General features: G+C 48.5%; 1 protein-coding gene across 1 annotated transcript in view; it reads left to right on the top strand.

Annotated features, from left to right (window-relative positions):
• The first annotated feature begins 1,435 nt into the window (after window positions 1-1,435).
• Window positions 1,436-14,160, top strand: part of Grik4 (glutamate ionotropic receptor kainate type subunit 4) — a 317,685-nt gene continuing 304,960 nt past the window's right edge. The window contains exons 1-2 of the mRNA XM_059267676.1: window positions 1,436-1,512; window positions 9,912-10,016. The gene's annotated coding sequence lies outside the window, so the exon portion shown is untranslated. The remainder of the gene's footprint in view (window positions 1,513-9,911; window positions 10,017-14,160) is intronic.

Raw genomic sequence — 14,160 nt, 5'->3', positions numbered from 1 at the left:
TTAACCTTCAGAGGCTTCTATAGCTCAAATCTCCAAATTCCAAATTCTTCCCAGAAATCAGTTCCAGGGACCTAAGAACCGCATGGTCAGGGAATCTCAGCAATGACCAATGTGTGTGAGTGTATGTGTGTGTGAGAGTATGTGTGTGAGTGTATATGTGTCAGAGTGTGTGTGTGTGAGTGTATATATGTGAGAGTGTGTACGTGTTTCGTGACAAAGTGCTTGAGAAAGCAACTTAAAGGAAGACAGTTGTATTCCGGCTCACAATTTTGGTAGTTTCCAGTGACACAATATTCCTAGGTCTCTGGTGAGGCAGAGCAGAAGTACATGGCAGAGCAAAATTGCTTACCTGACAGCAGCCAGGTAAGGGAGGGAAAAAGAGAGGCAAGAAGAGGAGAAAGGAACACTTGCATTGACGTACTTCCTCTAGCCAAGCCCCGCCTCCCAGTAATGCCAATCAATATCTGAATCCATTGTTTGATATACTGATGAAGTCTGAGGCCCCCATGATCTGATCACTCCTTAGTGTTAGTGTTTGGAATTACCTGATAGGGACCAAGCCATCAACTTGTGAGCTTATAGGGGAGTGCTTTGTATCCAAATCCTATCATTTCCTCTCAGCTTTCTCGAGGGTCCACCTGCTCCCTCTCTTGGTACTCCTTCCCTCCAGGATGTGCTGGTCGGCAGAGCCTGGCATCCTGCCTCAGGTTCTCCTGTATCTGGGACAAAAACCTTGAAACTCTCTGGTCCTCACCCCGTCTTGTTTGCTGTCAAAAAATAAATTACAACTAGGAAGCGTCCAGTGTTAACTCTATGGACTGCCGGGGCTGCCCCCTTTCCAACAGTAGCCTCCTGGTAGCCCTGGGCTCTCCAGTGCACAGGTCTGCTTTCTGCACTGTGGATACCTCTATTGCATGTTGTTGCCAAGCCTCCAGGTCCAGTCACAGGACACCGACACATGGTGGGCATTGCTCTAGGTGCTGTGGACACATAAGAAATAAAATAGACAAAAACTCTGCTCTGGAAGAGCTTACGTTTTGGCAAGTGTGTGCAGGAGAAAGTCATATAAATAAGAGTTGTAAGGAGGCCCGACTGCATTAATGTTCGAGGTGAGACATTCGGGAAGTGGTGGGATTTTTGGAACGATATGATGGACGCTGTCCCAGGAGTCAGGGGAGAGTGTGCCGCCATTTGAGTCTAAGAAAAGGCCCTGAGGCGGGAGCATGAAGGCTGTGTTGCAGGAACCTCAAGGCCCTCGGGTTTCACCTAGACCCTGCACACCAAGCTCTCAGGGAACAGCATCAAGGTGATGGTAAGCCCTGACAGTGTTGTTGATGACTGAACTGAATGTCCTATAATTTGTCCACAAAGTCAGTTCAGTCCTGCGGGAAGACTTACCAGGCCTGCTCATTGCCTATATTTGCTATTCTTTTCAGGTTACTTACCTGCCTGGAGTTTCTGTCTCTTAGTCTTTGGAGGAGAATTGACTAGATTTCTTCCTGAAAATGCATGGTGAGTGTGTAAGTGAACAAATGGGTGGATTTCATGCCCCTGCTGTCTACTCCACCAAGCCTTCGGGAGCCGTCATTGCCTTCTGAGCACTCATGTTGTGTAGTTTAACATGGAGGAGGCTGCCTGCCATGGCAGGAAGCTCCCCGCGGAGACTTCGAGCTTGGATATCCCTGGTGCCTGTGATGTTTGGATGAGAATGGCCCCCATAGGATCATATATTTGAATGCTTGGTCCCTAGTTGGTGGGACTATTTGGGAAGGATTAGGAGGTGTGGCCTTGTTAGATGAGGTGTGCCACTGGGGATGAGGTTTCAAAAGCTCAAGCACCATTTCCAGTTCTCTCTCTCTCTCTCTCTCTCTCTCTCTCTCTCTCTCTCTCTCTCATCATGCTTTTGGGTGAGCTCTCAGCTACTCTTCCAATGCCATGCCTGCCTGTTGCCATGCTCCTGGCCATGATGGTCATGGAGTCTAACCCTGGAACCATGAACCAAATTCATGGAACCATGAACTCAAATTAAGTGCTTTCTTTTTATGAGTTGCTTTGGTTATGGTGTTTTATCAGGGAGTAGAAAAGTGACTAAGACTACGCCCAAGTTGACATTGAGACCACCAGCCTGTATGCAGCTGGCCTGGGTCTTTGGGTTGGACTGGGAGGCCAGCTGTGGTAGTCTAGAAGTACCTTTCTTCTCTAATTCTGGAGAGTTCCCATCTGGTGCCTGCATTCTCTTGCCTGCTGGCTTCTCCTTAGGTCTCATGGAGAAGGGAAAGTGTTGGGAAGTTGTCCTTCCTGTGGTTAATGTGTTCCATGCCCGCTGTGTCCCCCTGTGCTCTAGTTCCGGGCAATTACCCTCCTGCCGGGTTTTGTTGCTGAGCACAGCAGGTGGGCCTTGTTTGTAATTCACTTGCACCATTAACGCTGGGTTGGCACCATAAGGGCAACTGATCCATTCAGTGCCCCTAACCCCAGATGTCATTTGATAACGGGGACATTAAGATGGCTTTTGGGGGGTCTGACTGCTTCTGCAGTGTGAAGTAATGAGAAGCCTCATCCGCTGCTTGTCGCCGGATGCTCACAATCATCTGCTCTGATGGAAAATTTGTATCCAGATACTTCCCTCTGACCATGGTGATCTGGTGCTGGACAGTCCCAGCACCAATAACAACAACAGCTGTCCAGCTCTGAGGCTTGCTGCTTTCAGGCCCTACAAGACTCCACAAGACTCCAAAAGCAACTTTTGATGTCTAATGTTTTTCCTAGCTACGGATGGAGAAACTGAGGTCTGGAGAGGTTACTCACATGAGGTCGCATGTGTGGGCAGTGGAGTCTGGGCTGGTAGCCACTGCCCTGCTCCATCTCCTGCTGAGACAAATGGGGCCATTCAGTGATTAGGAGAGGAGGTGGGAGAATCTCCAGCTAGGTGTCCATGTTGTTGTTGTTGTTATTATTTACTAGCATCGCCATTGAGATGAGTCACAGAGTGTGTGTGTGTGGGGAGATAAATAGAGATTAAAACATGCTCTTTAAAAACATCTTTGTTCCTATGTCTGTATGTATGTATGCATGCATGTTTATGTGTCTGAGTGTGGTGGTGGTGGGTAGACATGATGGACATGTAGAGATCAAACTCGAGTGTCAATCCTTGATTTCCACCTTGTTTGAGACAATGACTCTTGCTGCTCACTGTCACTGTATGTGGCAGGCTAGTTGTCCCTTAAACTTCTGGGGGTTCTTCTGTCTCTTCTCCACTGCACCATAGGCACACTGGGGTTACAGCCATGTACCACCATATCTGTCTTCACATGGCTTCTGGGGATTTGAACTCAGGTCCTTCTGTTTGGAAGAGAAGTACTTTAGCCACCGAGCTGTCTGCCTAGACTCCTGATTCTTGTTATGGGTTTACTTTTATCAGTCATCCAATCAATCAGTCATCAACCAATCACATATTTACAGAGCTCCAACTAGGTGGAAAACATTGTCCTAGGTGTTTTATAGGAAATAAAAATAAACAGTTCATCCATGCAATGACCTAAGAGAGGTAGGGAGTCAGACACAGAGTCTCAAACATGAGCTAGGGAGTGAAGTGTTGGGGTGTCTGGAGGGAGGGATCCTAAGAACGGACCCCAGAGATCACATGTAGGAAAAGCCTTCCTTAATTCAAGGACAAACTACTAACATGCCTTTCACATGCAGCACCTCTCTGATGTTTGAGTGAGTGATGCCGTGTAGTAGACGGAACTGGAGGAGATCTGTTTCACAGGAAAAGGCTGAGAACTCTTCCCCACACAGGGAACTAGTGCGCAGCAGGTTTTGAGCTTGGCTTTCTGACTCCAAGGTCAGAGCCCTTCCCGTCAAAGTCACCCAGCAGTCAAGCTCCAGGTTTGGGGCTGGGCCCAATCCAGACCCAGCAGTGTGCTTGATGTCTTGTGGAGACTGTCTCTGGAGCTGCCTGGGGCTCTGCTCCCCTTGGAGATCTGCAGAGTGTGTGCTCTTCCTCAATGCCTGGCTGCTCAGAAACGTTCTTTTCTAGTACTTGAGAAAGTGCCTGTACCCTGATTTTGAGTTAGGTCACATCAGTTCCTTCCAGGGCTGGCTTCCTCACATTCCTATTCCTCTCTCACATCCCACCCCTACTTGTGCACCCTGTTCTTGCCGGTTTCCTCAACACTGCTCACATTCTGCCCCTACCCACCCCACTCACCCCAAAACTCACAGTGGCTTTTTATTGCCCAGATGGGCAAATGCAACCTTCATCACCTTGGCCTTTGAGGCCTATAGAATCCCAGCTCTTTCAGAATCTCAGACATACATTTTGGAGGCACCTCATAGACAACAAGTGTCTGTCAGGAAGGACCGATGGTTTGATTTCTGTATTAGTTCTTTCCCCATTATTGTGACCAAATACTCAACAAGAAGTAAGCGAAGGAAGGAAGTAGTTTATTTTGGCTCAGGGCTGGGAATGCATGGTAGTGCATAAGGTTCGTGGCTATAGCAGTAGGAGTACGAGGTTGCTTGCTCACATGAAGGTAGGTCAGGAAGCAGAGAAAGCAGAATGCAGGCACCCAGCTCATGTTCTCTTTTTCCCCCTTTTTATTCCGTCTGGATGCCCAGGCTGTGGACTGGTTCTGCTCACATTCAGGGGGGTCTTCACCCCTCAGTGACTTCTCTCTGGAAAAGTTTTCACTGATATAACCAAACCAAAGGTGCATCTTGTTAATATACTAGGCATTTCCAAATCCAATCAAGTCGTCAATTCAAATTAACTATTAGTCATTGTTTTGTGGTTGTCCCTTACTTTCCTTAATGTGTCAATAGATGGCCTGGCCCATAGCCTGCATCTTTCAAGATTCCCACTCCAGCAGCAATGGTCCTGAGATATCTTTCTGTCTCTGTCTTCTCGCCCTGCTCCCTGCTTACTGGCAAAGTCTATACTAAAGAATGAGAAAGCGGCGTCATTGATGTGCTATTTCCTGAGTTCCATGGTCCTTTTATCTTGAAACAAGGTCATTGTGCTTTCCCAGGAACTCCTTGAGGAAGGCAGTGCATCCCACCCTCCTAATGTCTGCTAGCACGAAGCAGAGCAGTCCAGGCATGCGTGATTACCGGCGCATTGCTGTGGAGCTGCTCAGCCATGCATCTCCAACATGGCAGTCTCTTCTGGGTATAAAACAGCATTCTTGGTCTTTCTTCTTAGGGTGTGTGTTCCTTTACCAGGGCTTCTGTGATGATGCTGGGGAAGATACTAGGTGCTTATCTAAGGTCAATGTGACTAGGGAAGGGGTGGGTCAGATTTGTTAGCTCCTGGACTCTCAGCCTGCAGAGAGGCTTTCTGTCTCAGGCCGACAGTGAGCAAAAGTGACAGGACCCTGATGTGATTTCTTCTGTGGCCTGTGGCCAAGAGCTTCTGCCTGGAGTAGCTTCTGGAGAGGGTGGCCTCTTCCCCCTGGAAACATGGCTGAGTACAGTGACTCAGGGCTGCTTCTTCAACAGACTCCTCTCCTCTCATGGAGAGTTTGGGATCTAGCTAGCTGACAACAGAAGCCGTGGTCTCGGGAGGACATGTACTGAGACTGCAGGTTGACCAAGGTGGATGATAGCCATGGTGAGGGAAGGATGGTTAGAATGCTAGGAGGCGACTCTCAGCTCTGAGTAGCAACTCCACTTCCCCATGGGTACCCAGAGCACCTATACCAGGGATGAATGTTCCAGAAAGGCAGGAGGGTCTTGGGCAGGCCCTGCATCTCTGAGCACGTTAGCCTGTTGAGCACAGGTGTGATCAGTCCCACTCTCCTGAATGGGGACTCAGGCTCAGGGTACAGAGTGTTTACTAGTCTAGGAACCAGCCAAGCAGAGAATCACGACACTTTGCTGCTGTTTCTCCTTCTCCTTCTCCTTCCCCTTCTCCTTCTCTTTCTCCTTCTCCTCCTCCTCCTCCTCCCTCCTCCTCCTCCTCCTCCTCCTCCTTCTTCTTGACAGGGTTTCTCTGTGTAACAGCTCTGGCTATCCTGGAACTTGCTGTGTGGACCAGGATGGACTTGAACGCACAGAGATCCACCTGCCTCTGCCTCTCGAGTGCTGGGATTAAAGGGGCACAACACCACCGCCAGGTGACACTTTGCTTTTTAAATTATTGATCAAGCTTTTAATTGAAAGAGCAAACCAACCTCTCTCTGTTAAAATTCAGAGAACACTGTAGAATGAAACAGAAGGTGCCCTTCTTCTTACCACTGACCTGGGTTCTCAAGCCTCTTCCAGGGGCAGCTGGCCAGAGCTACTTTGTACACTCAGCCTCCCAGGGAGCCTGGGCCAGGCTCTGCCTTAAGTGGAGGATAATCAGTGCTGATTGAGCTGGATAGAGGAAAGGGGTCGGCTGGGTCCTCCTTGTGCTTCTGGACAGTTCCTAGTGGTTGGCCTGTAGGATAAGTATTTTGAAAGGGATGCCAGTTACTTTGGCTGAACTTTTATTATAGAAATTTTTGTTGTTGATATAGGTTCTCATGCAGCTCAGACTGGCTTCATACTCACTATGTACCCAAAGAGGGCCTTGAACTTCTAACTTTCCTGCCTCTGCTTTCCAAGTACTGGGATTGTAGACATATGCCACCATTCCCTTGGAAGCAGTGCGTGGGGGTGGAACTCAGGGCTTTGTGCATGCTGGGAAAGTTCCCTACCAACTGCACCACACTCCTCGTCTCTGGACCTGTATTTAGTTTAGTTTTTCTCCTGCTGGGAGTGCTGAGGGGCCGGTCTAGAGCTAGAACATCCTATGCCTTCCCTTCACTGTCTGTAATAGTGGTATCTGCTTCCTGAATGTCAGATTCATGTCACTTAACATCCCACATGGTAAGACCTATGATGGCAGGGGTTCTATTCCAGGGCTTAGAGAATTGCCTGCAGGTAGTAGGCTCTCGATAAAAATATTCACAGAATGGACAAAGTACAAGACAAATCCACGCTGAGGATTCGGGTGCTTGGCCAGTCTGGGGTTTGAAAACCATCTGCACCATTTTACTCCAAAAGTACGTTATTCATCTGCAAAGCAATTCTTCATGCATTATCTCATTTGGTCTTCTTAGTAACCCATAAAGGCAGGTGGTGTGAGTGCCATTTCCCCACATTACAGAAGAGGAAATAGGGACCCTCAGAGGCTAAGCGGCAGGCCCAAGGTCATACAGGTCTCCACCTCCAGTGTGCTGATTTTTCTCCTGTGTGTGGCTGAGGTTGAGTGGGGAAGAGGACTGACTGCTGCATAGAGAGCTTCTGGGGCTACACAGAGGGCTTCCAGCATTGCAGGGAGAGATTCTGTGGTTGAAGGAAGAGTTTCCGGGGCAACATTGACTTGGAGCTGCGTCGTGGTGGTGAAGGCTCTGGAGTCATTCCAGTAAGTAAGCCTTGAAGACAGTCTTGTCGGGAGATGTGGATGCATTCTAGGGTATCTTGTGCATAGGAGCTGGAGGGAAAGGCTGAATGGGGCTGGAGAGATGAAGAAAGGAAGTCCACGCTTATTGACTGCATTATGTCTAAGACCCAGGCAACTGTCTTTCCAGTGAGGGATACAGTCTGCTGTAGTCTTATGGGTCTGAAAAATAAGTCCAGAGAAATTAAACAATCAGCTTAAGGACACACAGTGATAGCTGGATAGGAAAGCAGGCATGTGCTCTGTCTTCTGATGAGGGACATTTGTTTAAAGATGCTTTAGGGGCCTCAGTTTGAAATCTATTTGAGAATGGTTTAGGGGTATGTGTGTCAGGGGGAGGGGTGTCCCAATACTTTCTGTTTAATAGTACTTGAGAATTGTGAATGGTTATCCCCTGCCCTGTGGTCTGGATACCATGAACCTACAGTCACAGTGAGCGTGGGACCCTCCCACAGTCAGGCTCGGGTTGGGCAATCTGTCCAGCAGTCATTCTTCATTTTATCCTAATGAGTCAGTCCAGGCTCAGCACCTACTGCCAATATTCAAAGCCCCCTGTGGACTCTATGTTGTAACTCATTACAAATACCCAGGAGGAGCTCTTTATAGGAAACATTAATGGTCAAGGATACAGGAACTGTAGTTTTTCCAGAAGGCATCCCCAGACTCGTGTCTCCTGACTCAGCAACATATGCAAATGGCTTGAGGTCTACACCGTGCTGTGTTCTCTAACATCATTGTGTAGCATTACCATGTTCCCACCTGTCCTCACGTACCTGCTGCATGCTAGGTTCTGGGACACAGGAAGAAGGTGGGTAGAAAGAATAATGAGTAAGAATAGGGTCCTGCATATGATGGCTCTATTTCTGCCTTTGCAAGTTTCATGATCTTGACAAACCACTCACTCCCTCTGTCCTCGGGCTCCGTATCGGCAGGTGGGAAGAATGAATGAGTGTATCTACCTCCCAAGGCTCTTCTGTAGACGAATGAGTTGAAAATAGTGCTTTTTGCACATAGTAAACATCCATAAATATTCAAAAAATGCTGTGTTATCATGGAGTTCCATTCTTAGAAGTGCAGGATTTCGGAGCTTAAAAGATTCTTAGAGAACATGTAGCCTTATTCCTTCATTTTGCAGCATCAGAAACTGATGCTCAAAGAGTTGACTCCTCAGAGCTGGTGTGCCCAGGCCTCTGACTCCCCAGGCAGTCTTGCATCCTGGTGCCACCACACTTGTTGCCAAGGACATGCACTATTTACAAAGTGCTCCACAACTGTGTTAGGGGACAAAATTAAATTCTCCCTCAAGTGGCCACAGAGTCTACAAGAGGAGATGGCTTGTTGCTCTGTGGTGGCCTGCCACCAGCCCAGACCCTCTACCTCAGCAGCTGCTGTTTGGTCTTTCTCTCAGTCAAGGGTAGTGAAAGAACAGCAGGGAAGCAAACATCCATTTGTCTTGAGGAGCCTGGAGCGTCAGGAGAAGTAATCAAGATCTTGTTGCCCACGGCTGAGAGAAAACCTGTAATTAATCTGACTGCCCCTCTGATTTTCTCTGTCCTTTTTGCCACCAAACACTGTCTGCTGGCTGTCAGTCTCTTCTCTGTCCTACCCGGAAAAAAAAAATCACGATTAATGATGTGGTAGTCCCACGAAGACAGCAGAGGATAGTGCAGAGTGAGAAGGGTTCCATTCAGTGCAGGTGGGCTGGGGGTCCAGACAGCCTGCGCAGCAGCACAGGACTGCCGTGGGCTGTCTTCAGACTGTGCTTGTCCACTCCATCAACTGGCCACTATCATAAATCAGTGATTGTTTATTGAGCCTCTATGCAGAACAGACCCCATTGCATGTGTGTTAGGTAGATGTATGCTTAGAAGAGATGCTCCCTGCCCCCCATGGCAGTGTAAGTGTCAAGGGGAACATCTGCTTGTTCATGCAATTGTATTTATTTGTGGGCGCCTCTGGTGAGCACTGTCCAAGGTTCTGGAGGTGCTGCTGTGAGGGAGAGGAAGAAAGCCCTTTGCGAGATTGGCTGGCCTTCAGCTCAAAATAGAGACAGAAAGGGGCAGGGGCGTGTCAGAGGTGATTAAGTCTGAGGCACGGTTCAAGGAGCACCTCCTCTGGCTTGGAGAAGCTGAATGGCCTGGCCATGGTGACAGAATGCAAATCAGGTTCTCCTTCTGGGAAAAGTAGGGCTGACAAATTGTTGGTGTTAGGAGGATATATTTGGGGCAGGTGCATGGGAAAGCAAAGGTAGAGAGGCAGAAGCGCCAGCTCCTACCACAGTGCTCCACAGTCTTGGGAGTGAGAGGCCATGGAGCAGTGTGATGACTGGCACCTATGAGCTAGGTCAGGGAGGGTGAAGGGCCACAGACAGGGAGCTTGGGTTGGGGCAAAAAATAGATTGTGAATCCGTAGCCAGCATGTTAAGTACTTGACAGCTTACCTCATTTCTGAACTCACTCTCGGTGTTCTTTCATTATTTCAACAGATACCGTGTGAGTACCTACTATGTGCCAGCCTGTGCCAGGCACTGGGGACACAGGTGGAAAAGTCCGAGTCGTTCCCTGCTTTTCTGGTTCTCGTCGTCCCGGAGGTAGGCACTGCTTTTCTTGGGTTTTCAGTGGATGAAACCATAGGGTCTGATGGCTCTGGGTTCAACAGAGTCCATTTCTGAAGGTCAGGGCCAGCTCCAGCCTCCTTTGAATGTGGCCCTCCCACTGTCCTTATGACCGACATGGCCAACCAGGGTGTTCCAAAGAGTGCTCCCAATGACACTGCAAAGGTCTGCTTCTGATTCCTTGGCCTTCCGAGTGTGACTGTATCCCAAGTTCTAGAACAATGCTTGGCATATATTACAGCCTCCATAAATATTGTCGAGTGGATAAATGAACTGTCAAAAGGCAAGGAACTGTAAAAATCCAGTTATACTGTATCAAAGCAATACTAAATACAGCCATTTACATCAATGCCTCCCGTTTATGCCTAATCAGCACCTGGCATGGTAATTATCATGTAGATGGCTAAGTAGGTGTCAGATTAACCCTGTACATTTTATTTGATGACAGAATTACACTCGGTTCATGCAGGTGTGACTTTTGTTGTGCCTGGCTCCAAAGCCTGGCTGAAACTAGAGACTACCTTTCAGAACAATGATTTCTAAGGTCCTGAGAGCCCTTAACCCTAGACCCAGTGGTGAGAGATCGTTTCCCAGGCCATACAAAAACGCAAAGGACCATCTGTGGCATGAGTGGGAGGCTCAGTGGTCTGCAGTTACCGCCCCCCCCCCCCCGCCCCCAGGTCTTGAGAGAGTCCATCCACCAAGCAAGCTCTATTACAGATGGGGAGGCAACACCCAAGAATACAGAATACTGAAGTGCATGCTCAAGGTCACACAGAGCCAAGGCTGGCAGGCCTCTGCCTCCACCACCTCCTCCATTTTGGCTTGGGAGATCAGCAAGCTGGAACTTCCAGTTCCTCTGTAAAAACCATAAAAGACTGAGGTGTTGGCCTTACACTGGCATGCAGATGGACCTAGTCTTTAAAAGCTAGCATCTAGATTAAAGTATTTGAATAATTTAGGGCTGGGGAAGCTGATAGCCTAGTGTTTCTAGCATTGCCCCCCCCCCCCAAGAAATCAGGAGCCTCCTCTCCTGTTAAGACTAAATGAGGCTCCTGAAAGCAGGCTGAGCATCCCCATTTTGAGTCCTAGGTGCACAGACACAACTCTGCCTTAGATGTGTTTGCACTTTAGTGTGGAGAGAGTCAATCATCAAAAAGATCAGGGCTATCATAGTAAGTAAGAGTGCCAACCCAGGAAAGCGGGCCCTGCTCCTCTCCTAGGCAGCAGTAGAGCTGACCCTGTTTACAGAGGTGCTGGTGAGCTACCCCTAAGGCTGTGAGAATGGCATAGCTGGCCACAGCCCCCCCCCCATCTGCCATGTGGTGGTGAGGGAGAGAGAAAGATGCCCTTCTGCCCCTTGACCCTGCCACCTGTGGTGGGTGAGGGAGCTGACCCTCTTCCTTAATAGCTGCAGCACTTGGGAAAGGGTACTCTGCACCTCACCTGGGCAGCACCATAGAGCTGACCCTGTTGATGGAGGTGTGGGTGAGCCAGTCCTGATGTCATGAGCATGGGAGAGCTGTCCCCATTACTTATCAATGCTTGAGGAAGGTAGAGGAGCTGACCCTGAGGTCCTAAGAGTGGGAGAGCTGTCCCTGCCCCTCGTCAGCTGCAGCATTTGGGAGAGTGGCCCCTAACCTCACTGGGCAACACAGTAGAGCTGGCCCTGAGGGTATAGGTGTGGGAGAACTGACTCTGAGAATGTGAAAGCAGAAGAACTGGCCCCGCCCCTTGCTCATCGCTGCAAGGGGTGAATTACCTAGGGCAATGCTGGAGAGCTCACCCTGGTGGTGAAGACAGGGGAGAGCTGTTGATGTGACCAACCCTGCAACTGCCCAGACCCAGAACCAGGATTATGTGTTGGCCCATCCCAATATCCACCCCATCTGTGATCTGCTGGAGCGTGGGGTGGGGGGTGGGATGGTGAGGGGAGGGGTCTGTCCTGCAGACCCAGGGCTGCAGGATCTCCATGACACAGGACAGCAACAGAATGTCCAGGGAGAGTCCCAGTGAGGGCCCAGCATTGATGGTATAGTAGAGACTGGGGCCTCGAACCAGACCAGTGATTCTTTGTGATGAACGCCTGCGTGTAATAACGTATGGATAAAGGGGTTTGCTGCGGGACTCACTGTGTCACACTGCAGCTTCCGTGATGAGATTTTCCCTTTCTCCTCCTTTTAGTCCCTTTTTCTCTTAAACTAGGGGGAGGAGATGGGTGGGATTGGGAGGCATAATGTGAAAGACACAAAGAATAAATAAAAACCAAAAGAGTGCCAGGCTTCTCTCGAGACCAGGTTGGCTTTAATCTGTCTCCGCACCAGCATCCAGTGCTGTGACCTGCATACCAAATGTTTCCCATTGGCTTGGGTGTTTGAGCATTTGGTACCTGGGTGGTGGTGCCGTTGAGAGAGATTTAGAACCTTCAGGAGGTGGAGCTTAGCTGGAGGACATGGGTCACTGGGGAGTGCAGTTCATGGATTCCAGCCTGGCCCTGCTTTTAGCCTGAGTTCTCTGCTGCCTCGCTGCTGGGATATGGGGAGTCCCAACCACACACTCCCGCCACTATGAACTCTGCCATGCCTTCCCCTCTCCAACTACGAGCCAAAACAAATCCTCCTTTTAAGTTACTTCTAGTAAGTATTTTGTCACAGCAGGGAGGAAAATACCAACCACATCAAGAAGGAAAGGACAGATTCTGGGCCTGTTTTGTTATCATTAGAGTTTCCTTTACTCCTCTGTTCCTTCCCATATCGTCCTCCGCCTCCCTGCAGCAGGGGACTGTTTGAGGCCTGATGTTCATTGAACAAAGAGGCACCATGCATCCACTATTTGTAAGGAGGCTCTAGGGACACCACAGAAAGCTGGGGATAGTCCTTGCTCTTAAGAGGCTCACAGTGATCCCAGCTGGAGACTTAAGGACAGCATCAGCCAGAGAAGAAAGTGCTACCTCTGAGTCACCACAGGCTGCCATGCTGGCTCACAGGGGAGGACATAATTCTGGGGATGTGTAGAGAGGAGAACACACACAGACACAAATACACACACACACACACACACACACACACACACACACACACACACACACACCCCTACCTTTCAGGAACATGTACAGGGGAAGCTGCAAGGTATGATGGAAAGAGTGAGTGCATGTCCAAATGTAGGGTATCGTGAAACACAGAAAACTTCTAAAGCTTAACATGCCTAAGGAAAAGTGCACAAGGGTCCTGACCTGTGTAACTAGCATCCAGAGTAAAAAACAGCTTTTCTGCTCTGCAGAAGTCCCTGGGCTAGTGTCTACCCTGAGCAGAGTTCTAAGAGGTTATTAATTTTATAAAATAATGGGTTTCATACCTGTACATAACCTACTTGGAGCATAGTCCCTTCCTGTTATCCTTTCTTTTTTAAAAATTTTATTTTATTGAATTAGTAATTTTTATTTATTTTACTTACCACTACAGTTTCCCCTCCCCCTCTCCTCCTCTGTTATCTTTTCCTCATCTCTCTCTCCTTCCCTTGATTCCATTTCTCTTCCCACATAGTTCCCTCCTCAACTTCCACATCGTCTTTTACTTCTAGACCACACATATGGCAGAAAACACGACACTTGTGTTTCTCAGTCTGCCTTATTTCCATTAACATCATGCTCTTCAGCTCTATCCATTCTCTTTCAGATGACATGATCTTTTTCTTTATTGTTGACTAATACTTGGTTGTATGTATGTATGCATGCCACATTTCCTTTATCCATTCATCTTCTGGCAGACAACTAGGCCAATTATCTAACTTGGCTTCATTAGTCAAGGTTCTCTAGTGTCATATATATATATATATATGGAACTTATTGGAATGACTTACAGACTGCAGTCCAGTTAATCCAATATTGGCTAGCTGTGAACAGAAAGTCCAAGAATCTAGTAGTTGCTCATTCCCACCAGGCTGGATGTCTCAGCTGGTCTTCTGTCTATACTGGGATCCTGAAGAGGTAGAATCCAATGCCAATGCAGGAATGGATGTGCTAGCAAGGCAAGGGCAGGCAAGCAGACAAAGAGCAAAAGCTTTCTTCTTGTCCTTATAAAGACTTCCAGCAGAAGGTATAGCCTATATTAAAGGTATATCT

Source organism: Peromyscus eremicus, chromosome 7, assembly GCF_949786415.1.
Source record: "Peromyscus eremicus chromosome 7, PerEre_H2_v1, whole genome shotgun sequence".
Lineage (NCBI taxonomy): Eukaryota > Metazoa > Chordata > Mammalia > Rodentia > Cricetidae > Peromyscus > Peromyscus eremicus.
Note: the sequence above shows the minus strand (reverse complement) of the source record. Positions and strands in the feature narration are given on the sequence as shown.